Raw genomic sequence first — 19,241 nt, 5'->3', positions numbered from 1 at the left:
CTGTGCTTGACACGTTTGTACTACATGCACACATGTGCAAAGTGTGAAGGGGAAGTGTGCCACATAGTGCCCCATCACACATGACATGTGTACACAGGTCATCACACATCAATTGTGCAAATACATGAGGAGACATGTAAAATATCACTGCCTGACACACCTAGGCCCTGCACATGTAGGACAGCAATGACAATGACTTGATGTACATCCTTGTGCGAGTCTGAGACCTCCATTCGTTTCGTGTGCGCATCCTCTCAACAGTGTAAGCATGTGAAATGCACCATACACACGCTCTGAGGGCGTGTGTATGGGCCACTAGGGCGAAACACGTGTCGGCTTGTCTTTTCACAATCTCTACAAATAAAACCAAGCACGTGACAAATATTAGATAAATGTTTTGGTGTCTATTGCTTATCAACGTTGACCAATTAAGAGGGCACAACCCTCTATCTTTCCCCATACTCAATTCCACAATGGCTCTTGGGTGCAGCCATTTATGAGGAATGTGCCACAACCAATTTGGGCCATGACAATTGTAGCACCAAAAGTCCAGAACTTTCCACCCATACAGCAAAGCACTGGTAGTACACGTACCCGTACGTGTACTATCAGTGCGTACACATACGTGTAGGCACTGGTAGTACACGTATGTGTAGGCACTGGTAATACACGTACCCGTACATGTACTACCAGTGCTTACACGTACGTGTATGCACTGGTAGTACACGTACGTGTAGGCACTGGTAGTACACGTACCCGTACGTGTACTACCAGTGCGTACACGTACGTGTCAAAGGCACTGTGCAACTGATGCCATAGGGGTACGTGTGAAACGCACCGTACCTGTGTGTGGATTAGAAAATTACATAGGGGACACATAAGGGACAAGTATTAGGCACTAAATGCATGCTGGTTGTCATGGATACAGAGTTTTCAGTTTAAATTTTCCATCAGGTGGCCTGGAAAAGTCAGTTTGCCACAAAATACAATGTTGCAAAGTGGTTGTTGACTTGACATCATGCTCAAAATTTGAACAATGCAAATGCTGTCACTGGTGTATGTGGAAAGGGATTGGAGTAAACGTAAGATGCAAATGAATCTGACCAATCACTATGTACTCCTCCAAATGAATGCCCCTCAGCAAGACAGATATATGTCAGCCAGAACCCATGAGAGGGCATTTGCCTGCACAACTTTCCTGTCGACAACACTGCTGCTGTCTGTGCTTCCTCTGGCACCATGTCAAGGTCTGTGGAGAGGGCCCAGCCATTCACCCAGGAGGAGAATGAGGCATTGCTGGATGTCATCCTCCAACAGTACCCCAGCCTGTATGGGAGACCAGGGGAGCAGGTGACTGCTGACTCCACTAGCTTTGACTGTGCACCGTTTTTGTGACTGTCACTTCTGGCATTGTGTCCAGGCGTGACAGACATGCAATGTTTAGAGTGGGTCCTGGGGGGGAATGGCTTATGTCTCCCATGCAGAGCATGATGTAGTTCATGTGTGCACTCCTCACTTGCATTGTGCTTACTGTGACATTCACTGCATAGTGCATGACACATTCAGCCTGGCTAATCCTTTGTGGCATTTTTTGTCTATAGTCCTGAGGTGATTCAGTGGTCCCCCCGGTGTGACAGGTCACTGTACCCACAGATGTGTGTGAGTTGAGTGGAGCTGTGGTGAGAGTGTCCAAGTGATGTGTACGCCCCCTGGACAGTGATGTGTGTGAATGTTCCTTGTCATGTGGGTGAGTGTCTATGTGAAGTGTTGCACCACAGCTACATGGAGGAGACAACAGCTCTACCCATCTGATGTGAGAAGTAAGCCGTGCTGTGTGTCTGACTTGCTGAGCTAGCCCCACACCCGTGACACCCCACAGGCAAGTGGCACATGTGCAGAGTGAGGTTTGTATCCGCTGTTGCCAATGGCATGTGATTGATCTGTGCCTGTGTGTGTCTTTGTACTCTGCTGAGGTTGCGTCAGTGGCCTGGGGCATGTAACTGCTTGGAGGTGCTGTCCATCAGCCTGGTGTTACTTGTCATGCACAGTGTGTGCCATGTTCATGGAGTGTGTCGCACCCCTCATGCCACCTGTGTACTTTATATGCCATGTAGTGCATTGGGGCTTCCACAGAGGCCAATGTCCCTATGACTAAGATGCTATTCCTTGGCAGCATCCTATGCCCTGTTCAACATATCAAAGATGTTCAAATGTGTGTCTCTCTGACATGGAGCAGGTGTAGTGATGTTGTCTCACTTTGTCATCCTCACAGGTAACTGCCTACGTGAAGGGGGAGATCTGGAAGCAGGCCGTCAGGGCCGTGAGATCGGTGGAGGGTCGCAGTTGGCGCCTAGCCCAAGTAAGAAAACGGTGGCAGGACATCCGGTGCTGGACCCGGAGGATCGCCCAGGTCCTGCTGAAGGACTCACCTCCACGCCCCCACGGCGGGCGTCGACGCTTGACCCACCAGATGAAGCGTGTCCTGGTGGTGGTCTTCCCTGACATGGATAGGCGGGTACAGGAGATGGAGCAGCAAGAAGGGGGTAGGTACATGTGTGTTTGTTGTGTGTCACCAGCTTTTGGAAGTGCTCAGTCGCCTGGATACACTGCCAGGGCTTATATGTGCAGTGCATATCCTTTTCCCCCAAGTCAACTGGTGCTGTTCTTCCTCCCTTCCCCTCCTTGACATGTGTTCCCTGGTCTGTGTGTAATCACTATTGCACATGGTCATCTAGGCTGCCAGTTAATCCAAGCGCACATTGCTTTCTGCATCATGTGTGGGGGTGGTCTGTGACATGTGTTGATACCTTGACTGTGCCCTGTCCTGTTCAGTCTTTTCGGGGTCCATATTTGTTGGCACTGATGCTGAGTCTCAACATAGGAGTGTGAGGTTTCAAATTAACAGACTTGCAGCATGCATGACCGATGTTGTGGCCTCAGACATGATGTGCATGAGTGGGAGATATGCATAGTGCCGGAACATTTGCTCATGTTACAGTCAGATCATTCCAGGACCATGGAGCAGTGTGCCCACTACAGTCCCCTGAGACACCCTTGCCTCGGAATCATGTGTGTCATCCAACACTGTGCCCATAGTCTGTGTGTTCAGCATAGGTTGGCCTCTGTGGCATTGTTCCCTGGCCTCATTTGTATTTATGTAAAGTGTGCTACATGTGTCCACTGTACAGGGTGACCCCATTTGGCTTGTGCATCCTCACACTGGGCAGTGCCTGTGTGTCTATGTACAACTATCTGTTGATGGTTGTTTGTCACAAATATGTGTTGGCAGCCTCACGAGGTGATGTGGAGTACATTTAGGAATTCTTGATGCACATTTTAGTAAACCCAGATTAAGAGGTGTAACTTCTTGATCTGTCTCAATCACATTGTCTCAGGTATGGGGGTTTGTGCGGGCAAGGCCTACATGTCCAAACCTTATGTCTCCTTGCCAGGTCTGACCTATGTGTGATAATTGTCTGGACAGACACTCAACATGCAGTGACCCAGTCATGTTGTGCAGGGTTTAATGTTTGTGCTTTGCAGCATGTGTCAAAAGTTTAAATACATGATTCCTGCTCATCCATTTTTGGCACCAGTGTGTGGTCCAGATGCTACATAATTTGGTCTTTGTGTGCTGACATCTGTGTGGACATTCTTGGTTGCCATGAGTGTGTCTCCTTAGTGCAGGTGCTCCTTATTCCGACACAATTGCAGGCCCATTAGCTTATGCATTGTCCTGTGTTTGGACATGCGTGCCACTCCACATGACAGGCAGTGGGTCAGATGTGTTGCCAACTGTGTCATCATGGTACGGATGGCCATGTGACAGGTGGCATGATTCAAGTTGTTAGTCAAGAAGTCTTGTACCTTGGCACTCACTACACTTGTCAACATGTCTTACTTTTTTCAATGCTTGACTTTGATGTTTTGTTGTGAAGGACAATAACGTGCCTACATGACAGATGTCTCCCAAGGAAGTGCACAAGAAACCACCTTTGCACTTTCAAGGGACACGCTGGCACATTTTAAAGAAAGGCACAGTTCGAATAACACTTTTTTTCAGATTATACATATACATGTTCCCACAGTGTGGTGGCATTTGGGTAAGTCCTTGTTTGTTGCTGATACCAACTTACGAGTGTCAAGTCATCCAGAGGAAGCGCATACCTGATTGTTCCTGTCCTGCATGGTCCGAGTTAGCCGTGAGGGGAACGGCTCTTCTGTGGGGGTTGTTAAGCCCTGCCACCTTTGCCTTGGTCTCTGCCTGCGTCCACGCCGTGAGGGGAACGGCTCAGGCTAAAAACTACATTACCCAGCGGCCTTAGCGCCCGGCGCGCACTGCACACGGCATCTTGCAGCGCCCGGGCCCTACTTCAGGCCCCAAGCACCACCGCAGCGCGGGAAGCGCATACCTGATTGTTCCTGTCCTGCATGGTCCGAGTTAGCCGTGAGGGGAACGGCTCTTCTGTGGGGGTTGTTAAGCCCTGCCACCTTTGCCTTGGTCTCTGCCTGCGTTCACGCCGTGAGGGGAACGGCTCAGGCTAAAAACTACATTACCCAGCAGCCTTAGCACCCGGCGCGCACTGCACACGGCATCTTGCAGCGCCCGGGCCCTACTTCAGGCCCCAAGCACCACCGCAGCGCGGGAAGCGCATACCTGATTGTTCCTGTCCTGCATGGTCCGAGTTAGCCGTGAGGGGAACGGCTCTTCTGTGGGGGTTGTTAAGCCCTGCCACCTTTGCCTTGGTCTCTGCCTGCGTCCACGCCGTGAGGGGAACGGCTCAGGCTAAAAACTACATTACCCAGCGGCCTTAGCGCCCGGCGCGCACTGCACACGGCATCTTGCAGCGCCCGGGCCCTACTTCAGGCCCCAAGCACCACCGCAGCGCGGGACGCGCGCGGGCCGCGCCCGGGCGAAGACCGGGCCAAGGGCGGGCCCGTCCTTGCCCGTCACTGCCCGGAGTTGGCCGGGGCAGGGCCACCCCTCTAAGCTGTGCCAGTCCATCATTGGTCTCCCCAAGGTACTGTGGACTTTGTTTTTTCATGATCCTCTGGCACTATTCCTGGTTGTTACCCCGCTCTTTTCTGCCATACATCTGCTGAGCACTGCGGCAGTCGACCCCCCTATGCTAGTTTGCTTATTTTGTCTTTTCCCAGGCAGTGTAGCCATTGTCCATTGTCTACTGTGTAATAGGGTCAATTCTGTGAACTTGTAATTACCCCGGGTTTAGCCTGGGCTTGGCCAGTGCCTACCTGTGTTTGGTCAAGGCTGAGTTTGTCTACACCTTTCGGCCTTTTCTCTCACATTTTATTGTGTTCTTTATCACCGCAGGCATCCACTTATTATTATAGTTTGGGGCTTGACATAGGTATTGCTTGTTTCTATTCCATTCTAACATGCCTCTAAGGTCAGGTAAAGACCGTACAGTCCAACTACAAACTTCCAAGGGAATAGTTTCTGGCCCACTAGATGCATTCATAACTAGAGCCACCGGGATCCTAGAAAAAGAAATAGCAATGACCGAGAAAAGGCTCTCTCTAGATTTAGTCAGTGGTAAGCGTTCCTCCATAGGTGCCCTGGCTACAATTCCTAGTCCTGCAGCCCAAGCCCCATCTAATTATGTACATCCAATAACGACAGAGGCACTGATGCATGCTGTGGGAGATGGGGTGAATTCTCTACTTTCGACAGACAACCTTGATTCGAGTTCCGACGTTACCCAGTACAATGGGTCAAATGCTGGTGGCCTGGACAGAGGGGACACAATTAATAATTCGGTGTCGAAGCCACCGGAAGTGTCTGACTCCGTCAAAAAAAAAACCTGTAAAAGGAAAAATACCCAAAGCAAACATGGGGGGAGAGTACAGAAGCTGCCTAAATTAAATGCTCCTAATAAAACCAATGCAGCTGCTCCACAGTTTCACAATGCTACACACCCCCCCTTGGTACATCCCAATGTATTGTGCCCCTCTCTAACCCCTATCGGTTCATCTGACCCTTGCCCCACTTGCTTTAACAGCGATGAAATCCTCCTGGTAAAAATGGAGGCCATGTTCAAAACCCTCCTGCGCCCCGTCTTGGAGCAAACAAGGTTGATGTCCATCAAAATCGAAGCCTTGGAATCTGTCGTGAACAGGAACATGCGCCTACTCCATAAACTAACTGCCCCCCCCTTGGTAGTGGGGGCCCCTACCTTTCAGGCAAACATAATCAACAACACAGACAATGTGAGACTTGGTAAAACAATGGGGGCTGCAAAAATAACAACTATGGCTCAGGTGGTTTCCAAGGATATAGATAGCTCCGTTGGTGCAGACATCCTGGTGCAGGAATCTAGTAAGACCTCCTCCATGATAACAGTGCAACGAGCTCAAACTGGGAGGGTGGATGACAGGGCAAAAGTTGCACATAGCACCCCATCCCAGCCCCCCTTAGCAAAGCCAACTACTATCCGTAACCCTACAATTCATAATGGGGGAAACATTGCTAAGGGTGTTCACCCCCGCACTGACCTACCCCCAGAATCTAATCAATATACCATTGTGTTAACTGGGGCAGCACCCGTTAAGGAGGGTGTTAAAGAGACAGACAGGGACCTACGTAATAAAGTAGTATTTTGGCTGAATAAAAATCGCCCTCTCCCGCCATCTATTTCAACCGAAATCCTATTAGTGAGGAGAGTTGATTGGGTGGGTTTTGGGACTAAAGACTTAGAGGGTGACTGCATCTTGGTATCGTTTAAGGATCCCTGGGTGGTAGAGTCAATTCGAAGGGAAGCAAGGTTTGCAAGAATGGGGGATGTACAAACACTGGATCTTGCTTATTTTTACCCCGATAGACATTCTAAACTCACACCAGGCCCCCGTCCCAAGCGATTATTAGATAGGAGGCGTCCGATTGTGAGAACACCTTATCACTCCCAACATCTTCACCTTTTCAATCGATATGGCCCCCTTTCTGATCTTGAGGCTGTCGATTGACTACATTTATCAAGTGAGAAGTATAGTATTGTGGAGAGCCATAGGAATGTCATATCTGTGCCCGGCAGGACGGAATCTTCTATGGGGCAGGTTGTTGGGGGGGGCTCATTGTTAAATCCTACGGAGGGGTCGGTTGTAGCAACTACTGAGGATATATCAGAGGAAATCATGGGGGTGGTTGGTGCTTGTATGATCCCAAGATTCGAGTTACGGGCTGAACCCGAGAAGGTAGTGGAGATCCCAGCCCCTACTGTCCCAACGATCCAACCATATAAAAGTAACGTAACATCTCCCCAAGACATTCTAAAGGTAGCCTCCTGGAATGTGGCTGGGATCAAGGGCCGGCTACTCTCAGAGGAGTGGTTGGAATTTATAGATACCTTTGATATTATATTACTCCAGGAAACTTGGGCTACGGCCCCAATCCACAGGGTTGGGTTCATTAATTTTTCCAAACCCGCAATCAGAGGTAGCAAAGGGCGCGCTTTAGGGGGCCTATTGATCTGGGTGAAGCAATCCTTGGGAGTCCATTTAACGGAAATCTTTCTGGAACATCAAGACCTTATGGGCATCAAGTTGAGTAAAGCTGCCCATCGGGACCTGTTCATTATTAACATCTACGCACGAGGCCTACCCGGTGGCCGCTGCCCAGGCATTGTTGATGTAGTTGATAGGTATCTTGATAGTTCAGGAAGCGATAATCTTTTTGTCCTTGCGGGCGACTTAAACTGTACCTTTGAGCCGCTCCAGGCAGTTGGGGACAGTTGGGGGTCCTCAGAGGATGCAGTTTGGAACATTCCTGACCTGTCAATAGATAAAATCGCCAAAGGGACTGAGGCAGCTTTGAATTGGTTGGCCTTATGCTTGAACAGGGGCTTAAGGGCAGTTAATGGCCGCTCCCTATCAGATCAATATGCCTGTAATACCTATGATAATGGTTTAAGGAAAAGCCGTATAGATTATATCTTGCTAAAGTTGGAACTCTGGCAGTATATGATCGACATGGAAGTGGTATCCCGCCCAGAAAGCGATCACAACCCCCTGTCACTCAGTCTAAGGTATCTGGGTTCACTTCTGATAGATCGAAGAACCCAGATACTCTTAGGACAGGAGACCTCACCTTGACAAATGACAGAAGAAGGTTGAAATGGTCTAGGATAGCGGGTGACGCCACCCTCCATGAAAGTATCACACAAGTGGTTACTCACACGGTGAACGAATTTATGGCCACTGTGCCCGAGGGGGTTGGCCTCGATCATGTCACCAAGACCCACGAAGGTTGTTTTGAACAGCTTAAAATTCTTTTATCCAGTCCATACCTGGCAGGCCCGCCAAAAAAGCTTGGTTCCCGTCAGAAATGGTATAACGGGAAATGTAGGGAGGCCTATAGTCAATTGGTTAAGGCGGTCAAGTCACGGGTTATGAGTGATGTTAAGGTAGCCAGGGTCCAGTATAAAAAAAACCAGTGGGAAGCTAAAAGAGAGTGGGAAGATAGGCATTGGTCCGATCTTCTGGATGCATCGACATCCAATAACCAGACGAAATTCTGGGAACTGGTCAAGTGGGGCAGGGACCCAGATTCGAAAATGCCTACAAATCATGTCCCCCCCGGAACTTGGGTGGATTTCTACGCTACCCAATTTAGGTCTGAGATCTCGGTATCCCCCACTTTGCTAAGTTACAAGCACACACTGTTAGACCACGGTGGGGTCCTGTTCTTTTCTGAACAAGAAACAGAATTAGCATTGGGCCTGACTGAGCGGGGGAAGGCTCCAGGGATGGACCTAATCCCCGTTGATCTGTTTAAATCCAACCAAGATCTTTGGATACCGTATATTACTAGGTTAGCCAATGCAATTGCCCAAGGAGCTAGAATCCCAATGAGCTGGAAGGGGGCTGAGATCCTCCCAATACATAAAAAAGGGGATCGGTCCAACCCGGGCAATTATCGCCCGATCAGCCTAATTGATTCCCTCCAAAAGGTCATCGCACAAATGATCTTAGGTAGAGTTCAGGGATGGATGGTTTCAGAGTGCATTTTGTCTCCCATGCAAGCAGGCTTTAGAGCTGGTATCAGCACCATCGACCAGGTGTTTAGATTCTGTCTGATATACTGGAAGGTGGTGCTGCTAGGCGGGGGAAAATTTTTCGCCGCTTTCATTGATCTGAAGGCTGCTTTTGACATGGTCCCGAGGGCTAAACTGTGGTGCGTTTTGAGAGACCTAGGTTTACCCCTGGAACTTCTGGATTTAATTGTTAAATTGCATGAGGACAATTTTGCTAGGGTTCGGTGGGGCAGTCAAGGACAAGTGACGGACAGTTTCCCAGTAACACGCGGGGTTCGTCAGGGTTGTGTCCTGGCGCCCACTCTCTTCCTGCTATTTATTGACCAGGTAGCAAACTTTTTTAATACCTTCCCAACAGATGCTCCCTCCCTGGCTGGGAAGAAGTTCCCCATGCTCATCTTCGCTGATGACACTCTGCACCTCTCTAAGACCAGAAGTGGTTTACAGCGGGCATTGAACCGCTTTGAGGAGTTTTGTGTCATCAATGATTTGAAGGTAACGTGGGCAAAACTAAGTTCATGGTATTCACAAGGAATACTCCGGTTCGGAGCGTGGTAATGATGGGTGGTGCTAACTTGGAACAAGTAGATCACATGTCCTACCTAGGGGTCACATTAGACTTTCGTCTGCGATGGAAGGAGCAGGTAGTCGAACAGCAGCTTAAACTGGCCCGCTTAACTGGCTGTCTCCTTAGGGAACAAAAGAGATCCATTACTAAACGAGTGCACCCTGCGCTAAAAATCTACGACACAAAGATTAACGCTGCTATTTTATATGGAGCGGATCTTTGGGCGTACATGGATCTATCTAGCCTGTTTAAAGCACAGTGTAAGTTCTTGCGGAATCTAGTGGGGCTTCCTCAATCAACTCCATCTATACCCCTTTGTTTGGACTTAGGGTGCAATCCAATTAATGAGATGGCGAGGTTCAGACTGGTCGCCTTTTGGAGACGGATTTGGTCTTCCCCTGACCTTGCCTTATTTGCTAAGGAGCTTGTGGAAGTCAGGTCTCTGGAGGGATCCGGGAGAATTCCATGGCTACGTACGGTTAGAACCATTTTGGTGCAAATGGGTCTGGAACAGCTGTGGTTGTCTCCTGGAACCAATGTGTTTCCCTCCAAACAAGAATTCTAAGCATTGTACTGGGCCTCGGTCCGACAAACCTTAGTGTCTGCTTCCAGCTCCACTAGTCTAACAGGCAGGTTCCTGGCTAACAAGCTGGACCATTCCCGTGAGAACTACTGGGACATTATCACCAGGCCGCTAGATAAGAAACTCTACCATCAGTTTCGGGTGGGTTCTTTGCCGCTGAATACATTTGTTAAAAATTGGGGCACTGGTGTAACTGAATTTTGTAAATGGTGTCCTGGCCACAAGGAGTCAGAGGGCCACCTCTTATTTGCTTGTCCCAAGTACCACGACCCTCGTAAAAAATGGTTAAAACCGCTGTTTCAACGCCTTACTTGTGGTAGGTCTGCAGAGGCGATTCGGGCACTAAAGACCAATACTTCTGAGTTGTTTGTGGTGAGCACAGCGAAATTCTTGGGCTGGGTTTGGATCATTAGAGCCCATGAATAGCTAGAAATGTTTGATCATGCGTTTCGTCCTTAAAAGCTTCAATCCAAAGTTGGATATTGCACAGTATTTTAAGATGGTTTTATTTATTGATTTTATGTTTTTAAACTGTATACATAAACGGATCGTCTAAACATAAATGGGATGTTTGACAAGGATTATTTTTAATGTATAGTTTTTATTATGTGTAAATTGGTTAGTATGTGGCGTTTGTAATGTATGGCCTCAACTGTTTGTGTAAATTTTGTTGTCTTTTATGATTTTATTATCGAAATAAAGACTTTAAAATCTGAAATCTGAATCTGAAGTCATCCAGACCGCCGTGGTGCCATGTATATGTACTTACTGACACCCCATTTCTTTCTAACAGTGGCTTCTTTGAATAAGGCTGCCAGCTCATACAATGACTGTGTAAATGTAGTTTTGTGTGCACCTCCTTGTGTGACTTCTTTTATACAGGCACATGTGTGTTCTGTTCACAACGTGACACATTCACACATTCTAAACATGTAGATTGTGTAAAGTGGTGTGATTCCCAAGGGATCAAAATGTATTTCGTTTGGGTTTCCAAAGTACTTACAGGTCTCTGAGTGTGGGGACACCTTTAGCATTGAGGTCTGTTATTTAGCCGTGGGTGCACCAATACTGTTTCTTTCACAGTAAACAAGAGGTGGCATGCCTTCATAGTATTGCTATGCTCAACTGTTCCCAGACACTAGCTTCTCAGTATAATTCAATATCAAGTTATTTGCTGTTGTGTCCTATTTTTCCTTGTTTCCAAGTGGCATGGTGGGTCAACCAACTGGGGAGTGCAGGGCTTACATATGTGCGGAGTAATCTAGATGTTACTCATGATGCATTTCCTGATATGCACTGTGACCTATTTTGTTTGGACTCATGTGTCAGATGTATACAGGTGACTGATTATTTTCTGTATCTTCACCTTGCCCACATCATCATCGGAGGACACCGAGGGAGACACCTGCACGGACCTGGAGGAGGGATCCAGCACCGGTGCCACCACTGCTGGCAAGACTGTGGGAGCAAGTGGCACGGAGGGCGAGGGGAGTCAGGCGGAAGACCTGTCTGATGGCGACACCGACTATGACGCTGACGGGTCCGAGGCTGAACTCCTCGAGGGGGCGGAGGCTGCTACAACACCTGGCAGCAGCACAACATCTGTCACCGCCTCCTCCATTCCCATCACCGCCCTCCCAGTTGCTCCGGTCTCTTCTGTCCGTGCAGGGCACCACCATGTCTCCTTTGTGCCTGGCACCGCACCCCCTGCCCCTGTCACCCCTGCTGCCCTCACTGCAGAGTCTGTGGACATTCAGTGGCAGTTGCAGGTTGGCCAGACATCGATGCTGAATGTCCTCCATGGCCACACCAGACTGCTGACAAAGATGGTGTCGTTCATGGAGGGCATGTCAGCAGTGATGTCTGACCAACGCATGTTGCTGAGGTCCATGGACTCTTCACTGACGGCACCAGTGAGTCTCCTGCAGCGCTTCGTCCCCCCCTACCCCTGCCCCATCCACACTTCCCACTCCCATGCCTGTCCCATGCACACCCAGACATTCCCAAGCATGCACCCCACCAGACACAGGCAGCACACCAACACGTAAGGGAAAGCACACACCTCCTGGCACGCACACTCAGGGGGATAAAGGCACACCCACTGGGTCTGGGGCACACAGGCATACACGCAGCCAGAGTCTGAGTCCGCATGCCTCACTACCCAGTCCCTCCAAAGGCACTCCCCTTGGCTCCCCTGCCACACAGTCAGACAAGGAGAGCTACTTGGCTGTGCTGGGCCTCAGCCCCACTGGGTCACAAGCCTGCAAATGGGCAAGGCACTCCCCGGGTAGGGGAGTTGAGTCCCCCCCTGTCCACCCCCTCCCCCAGTAGCGCTGCACCCCATCCCTCCGCCCCCCCCCTCCTTTGTGCCTGTGGTTTCTTCCGGTGCAGGGGATACTCTGGACGCCCTGGCAGAAGTGTGCAGCACCGAGCTTACCTCCACCTTTGGCGGTGCCCCACCCCCTGTGGTGGAGGCGTCCAGCCCTGCACCCACCACACCTACCCTTACACCTCCTGTCCCTGCGGTGCCTGGTCCTTCCCCACATGATGCCCCCCCAGTCGACGAACCTGAGGGTTCTAATGTGCAGGCAAGCTAGGGGAGACACGTGCCCATGTGTCCCCCCAAGGACTTCTATTCTGGACTGGCCATTGGCCTTTGTATATAGTGTTGTTGAAAAACATATTATCTTATGCTGATTAAAGCATTTTCTTTTGACTTTGAACACTATTGCATTTCAGGTATTGATGTTGGTGCTGATGCTCCAGGAGTTGGGGTTGTGGTAATGTGTTATGTTTCGGGCAAAGGTTCGAGTCTGATGGTCATGAGGTGGCCCATGGGATCTGCATGCCATAACAAGGTCTCTGCAAAGGATCTTTGGTCGTGTGTGTTATTTGTTTTTTGAGACATTGTACCAAGGAGTGTCCCTTCCTCCGTGGCACCTGACATCTTCCCTGCAGAGAGTTGCACAATTGTTGTGCTGACCTGTGTATACATTCCCTTTGTTGGTGACGGATCCCTTCAACTATGGCCATGCCTGCTCAGCAATGTCTCCGGCTGCATCGTCTGTGCCATCCTTGCTAGTCACTGTACTTGTGTATTGAGTATGTTGCCATGCCTTAATGGAGAAATTATTCCTTTTCTGCACTATGCATATGTGTAATCCCAGCCTAGCACACATCTGGTACTTGTTCTGCAGGGTATTTGGGCACCTGACTCATAATTGTGGGCATTGTATCTGTGGGAACTGCACCCTATTCCTTCCATGAGAGACAACATCTTGGTGGCTGTCCCAGCACCTGTACATTCCTATCAGTCCTGGGATGTGCGTGACAGTGTGTGTTCCCTTTGGCTCTCTTAGTTTTAGTAGGCATTGACATGACTATACAGTCTTGTGGCATGATCTCTGTGTGTGTATTGTGCTGCATCCGCAAGGGGTGGGTATGCATGTGTCATTTGTCCTCACACCCACATGTGGTGTGTCATGCAGTGGGGGAAAGACATCCATCCTCATGGGAGTGGGACACTGCTGTCAGTGATGTGTTGTTATAGCACTATCAACGTAGTCGAAAATTAGGGATGCGTACATACACCCATGGAGTTGTGGTCATCTGATAATGATGTACACCCCCATGTCTCTGTCCACTGCTGGGAGTGATAGGCACCCACCCCTCACATGTCTCTGTCCACTGCTGGAGTGATAGGCACCCACCCCTCACATGTCTCTGTCCACTGCTGGGAGTGATAGGCACCCATCCCTCACATGTCTCTGTCCACTGCTGGGAGTGATAGGCACCCACCCCCATGTCTCTGTCCACTGTTGGGAGTCCTCTGCACCCACCCCCATGTCTCTGTCCACTGCTGGTGTTCCTCTGCACCCACCCCTCACATGTCTCTGTCCACTGCTGGGAGTGATAGGCACCCACCCCTCACATGTCTCTGTCCACTGCTGGTATTCCTCTGCACCCACACCTCACATGTCTTTGTCCACTGCTGGGAATCCTAGGCAGTCACCCACCCACCCGCACCCTTGGTGCTGTACACTGCTGTCCTGGGCATACACCCCCCAATATACTGGTTATATGCTGCACCAGGTCCTAAGCCAACATTTGTTGCGTGTGTACGCCTTGTATCACAAATGTACTGGTGCCCTAGGGGTACGGGTGATGCGGTCCGTACCCCCGCATTCATAGGTTGGGTACGTTCTGTACCACGCGTACCCCTACATCACCACTACAATGGTGGTACGGACCGTACCCACGCCCTCAGAGCATGGGTACGGTCCGTACCACGCGTACCCCTACATCACCACTACAATGGTGGTATGGACCGTACCCACGCCCTCAGAGCGTGGGTACGGTCTGTACCACGCATACCCCTACATCACCACTACAATGGTGGTACGGACCGTACCACGCTCTGAGGGTGTGGGTACGGTCCGTACCACGCGTACCCCTAGGGCACCAGTACATTTGTGATACAAGGCGTACACACGCTCTGAGGGCGTGGGTATGGTCCGTACCACGCGTACCCCTACATCACCACTACAATGGTGGTACGGACCGTACCCACGCCCTCAGAGCATGGGTACGGTCCGTACCACGCGTACCCCTACATCACCACTACAATGGTGGTATGGACCGTACCCACGCCCTCAGAGCGTGGGTACGGTCCGTCCCACCATTGTAGTGGTGACGGGTACGCGTACACGTCCACTTCTGTTGTGGCGGTACGCAGGGATTGGTGGACACGCCCCCGAAGTGACCAGACCCTCACCCCCCACTATGCCCCTGAGTGTTGTTCTGACCTTCTGCGGCATGCGCAGCGGTTTCAGTGCACCAGGTCGTAGGCTAGGAGGGCCGGATGACACGTAGGATGGGGTCCATGGCTGTCCGTCGCGTACCGGTGCTCCTTCTTCGCGTCGTCCTCAATTTCCCGGGAGTTTTTGGCTGCCGTAAAAAATTAGCCGTGCGGAGTGACGCAGGCACGAATCGTACTTGCTGGTCCGTAAAACGCTGCCTGACTCCATCCGGACGTCACGTACGCGATGTCCCGGATCGGAATTGTGGGTATTTTTTCGCCCCACGTAGTTTTTTACACTGTACGAATCGTACTTGCTGCTTTGTAAGGAGGATTTCCCGGGTACAAGTCGTATGGAGAATACGCTCCGTATGACCAATCATACCCGGGTTTTACAGGATCGGAATTGGCACCTTTATGTTCCTCTGCAAATTCTATGAAGTACCACGGAGACATTTTTTACTCCCCCTTTTAAAGAGGCTTAACTTTAACCAGGTTCGCCCGGCACTTTTGAATCTGCAGTTGTTGAAACCATGCTGTATATTCTTTATTGTAGGTTATTTAAAATCTCTGGTGAGAACCAGGATTTGCCTGGAATATTAGCTATTTTAGGGGAAGGAGGTACTCACAGTTTTAAGGTATGACTCATGCGTGTTCTCCTTTGTAAGTACAGAAATGTATATGTTATTTATTTATTGTACTTGCTATTATTATCCGTAACCTTTGGCGGGAACATGGGCTCGTTTTGAACCTCCTCCATCTTAGTGGGGGATGTTACTTCTTCTTTTGTTACAAACTCACGGCCCATGTGTCTCTGCCCCCTGTAAATTATATATATTTTCTGTTTTTATGGCTTTGAATCGTACATTTTTTATGTACTTCTCCTTTGAGATGTGTATATATTGCAACTTTTATGGTTTTAACATTGTAAAACCGAATAAAGTTTATGAAATGAAATTAATTTTAGGTGTGTGTTTGTGGTGTTTATAAGAGTAAAGGGTTGGTAAGTATTTTGGGGCCGATTCCGATGGCCGGTCGGACAGCTGTCTGTAGCCTTACTGTGCGACCGACACGTACCCGGAGCCGGTCTGTCCTGTAGAGTAAGTACGATGCGCATAAATGCCAAAAACACGGCCGACACGTAGGCTGTGAATCAAGCCCCATTCTCCATCCGAGCCGTAACTCCTAAAGAGGAACCGAGTCGCCCGGAAGCAGTATCCATAGCAGTTTCCGGCATGACAAGTCCGATGCATACTTCCTACGCGCCGGACTGGTCGTCACGTACGGCACGTCAAAGCATCTGGAAAACAAGCATATCAGCTACGATTCGCGCCACAAATCAATACACAGCTACGAGACGGACCAGCTTGCAGCGGGTATGAGATGGAGCATCAAGCAGCGTGTATGACACGAACACATCATGAATCCCATCGCGCAGGTCGTACCAGAACTCTACATCTATGACCGGATCAGGGACCGACGCTGACGGTGCAGACGGTAAGTCAAACACCTACACCACCACCAAACGACACGTACACGCAAAATGGCACACACACACAGGGGATCCACATCCTGGCCACTAACAACAGCCCACCATAGGGGTTGCATGGCCAGCACCACTAACACCCCCACCCATAGGGGGCCTGTTGCCCATCACTACTGCCAACCCCACCCATAGGGACTATGTTGCCCATCACCCCTGCCACCCACACCCATAGTGCTTATGTTGCCCATCACCCCTGCCACCCCTACTCACAGGGGACCTGTTGCCCATCACCCCTGCCACCTCCACTCACAGGGCTTATGTTGCCCATCATCCCTGCCACCCACACCCATAGGGGACCTGTTGCCCATCACCCCTGCCACCCCCACTCACAGGGGACCTGTTGCCCATCACCCCTGCCACCCCCACTCACAGGGGACTGCTGGCCATCACCCCTGCTGCCCCCATTCACAGGGGACCTGTTGCCCATCACCCCTGTCACCCCCACTCACAGGGCTTATGTTGCCCATCACCCCTGCCACCCCCACTCACAGGGCTTATGTTGCCCATCACCCCTGCCACCCCCACTCACAGGGGCCTGTTGCCCATCACTACTACCACCCCCACCCATAGGGACTATGTTGCCCATCACCCGTGCCACCCACACCCATAGTGCTTATGTTGCCCATCACCCCTGCCACCCCCACTCACAGGGGACCTGTTGCCCATCACCCCTGCCACCCCCACTCACAGGGCTTATGTTGCCCATCACCCCTGCCACCCCCACTCCCAGGGGACCTGTTGCCCTTCACTACTGCCACCCCCACCCATAGGGACTATGTTGCCCATCACCCCTGCCACCCACACCCATAGTGCTTATGTTGCCGACCACCCCTGCCACCCACACCCATAGTGCTCATGTTGCCCATCACCCCTGCCACCCCTACTCACAGGGGACCTGTTGCCCATCACCCCTGCCACCCCCACTCACAGGGGACCTGTTGCCCATCACCCCTGCCACCCCAACTCACAGGGGACCTGTTGCCCATCACCCCTGCCACCCCCACTCACAGGGCTTATGTTGCCCATCACCCCTGCCACCCACACCCATAGGGGACCTGTTGCCCATCACCCCTGCCACCCCCACTCACAGGGGACCTGTTGCCCATCACCCCTGCCACCCCCACTCACAGGGGACCTGTTGCCCATCACTAATGCCACCCCCACCTATAGGGACTATTATGCCCATCACCCCTGCCACCCACACCCATAGGATGGGTGATGCGCAACACATCCAGCATACGCAAACATCAGGTATGTCCGCAAAATACATCCCCCATGACATCATGACAACAGTGTGTAGTCTGTGACAAATGCCCACAACAGTGATTATGGATACAAGCGTACAATGTAAGTAACAGCACATGTGTGACCAACACATGAGTGTGACATACACAAAGCAAGCATCACCATAGCACTGTGGCAATGTAAAAAGAACACCCCCTCACTGTGTAGAGCAGAAGTTAAGTGGGGGCTCACAAAATGCAGCAGATGTGGAGCATTGTGGTGATGGGGACCAAAACCCCCCTCATCACAGTGACCAAAAGGTAAGTGTCATCATGGTCAAAGCTGCAAATAACAAACAGCATGTATAATCCCTGCTCCCAACACATCAAACACTTCTGGGGCAAACTTGTGGTTGTGTCCCATACACACAGATATGTGGTGAGGCTAACAGTGCAGTGAAAACATAACACTCTCGGCCATGTGCAGACAAGCACCACACATGGGGGCTGACAATGCACACAGTGTACAATGACACAACAGCAGAAGTGAGCATCACCAAGCATGCACACATCTCGAAAATAGACACACCAATCAAAACAACATGTGTAGACTGTAGGTGTCAGCTCACAAACTCACATTCCATGCCAGCAATGGCACCCAACAACCAGGATAAATGTGCACAATGATGTGAAATGACTCACAGGGACAGCATGCAAAATCACAGAAACAGCATCCAGACCAAGGCCCACAACAGCAATACCAATGCACTGGTGCAGATGCACAAACAGGCACACTCACACTGCACATCAGACACAACATGTGTGTGTGTGTGTCACAGTATCCCCAGGCAACTACACAACACATGAGGGGGGCTGAACCACAGTGACACAGATGTACACAGTGCCATACAAAAGTAAACCATCATTGGGACACCCTCAGTGGGCAATCAGGCGTTGGGAGATGAGAGGAAGCACAACAGACACATGTGACACAAGCTGGAATGAACACCAACTAACACAGCAAGAGACTGACACACAACACCACTACCCCCAGCGATCAGACAGTGGGGTGACACAAGCATGCATGACACCTCCACTGTGATGACATAGGCAGATGTCGTACAAACTGGGAAACCCAGATATGTGTCCTGTGCCACAAACGTACATCACACATACACAAACACAAATCACTCAGCATGGCCCCTCATCCATGGACAAACGGGAGCTAGGGGACCATCCATGCAAACATTCACATCAGTCCACCCTCAAAACCACACACCTGAATTGCAACAATATGTATCTGTGAAGTCCATATGGACAGGTGACATTGCACATGCACCCATGACAAACACAGGAATGTTGGCAGGAACTAAGGTGCACACACACATCAGACAAGAACTGTTTACAACCCTGAGGAATGACAGACACACTGCACAGTATGCAGTACATGGCCATGACATCAAAGGTCATGTAACC

The sequence above is a fragment of the Triturus cristatus genome, chromosome 1_2 (assembly GCF_964204655.1).
Source record: "Triturus cristatus chromosome 1_2, aTriCri1.1, whole genome shotgun sequence".
In the NCBI taxonomy this organism is placed as follows: Eukaryota; Metazoa; Chordata; class Amphibia; order Caudata; family Salamandridae; genus Triturus; species Triturus cristatus.
This window is presented reverse-complemented; position numbering follows the sequence as displayed.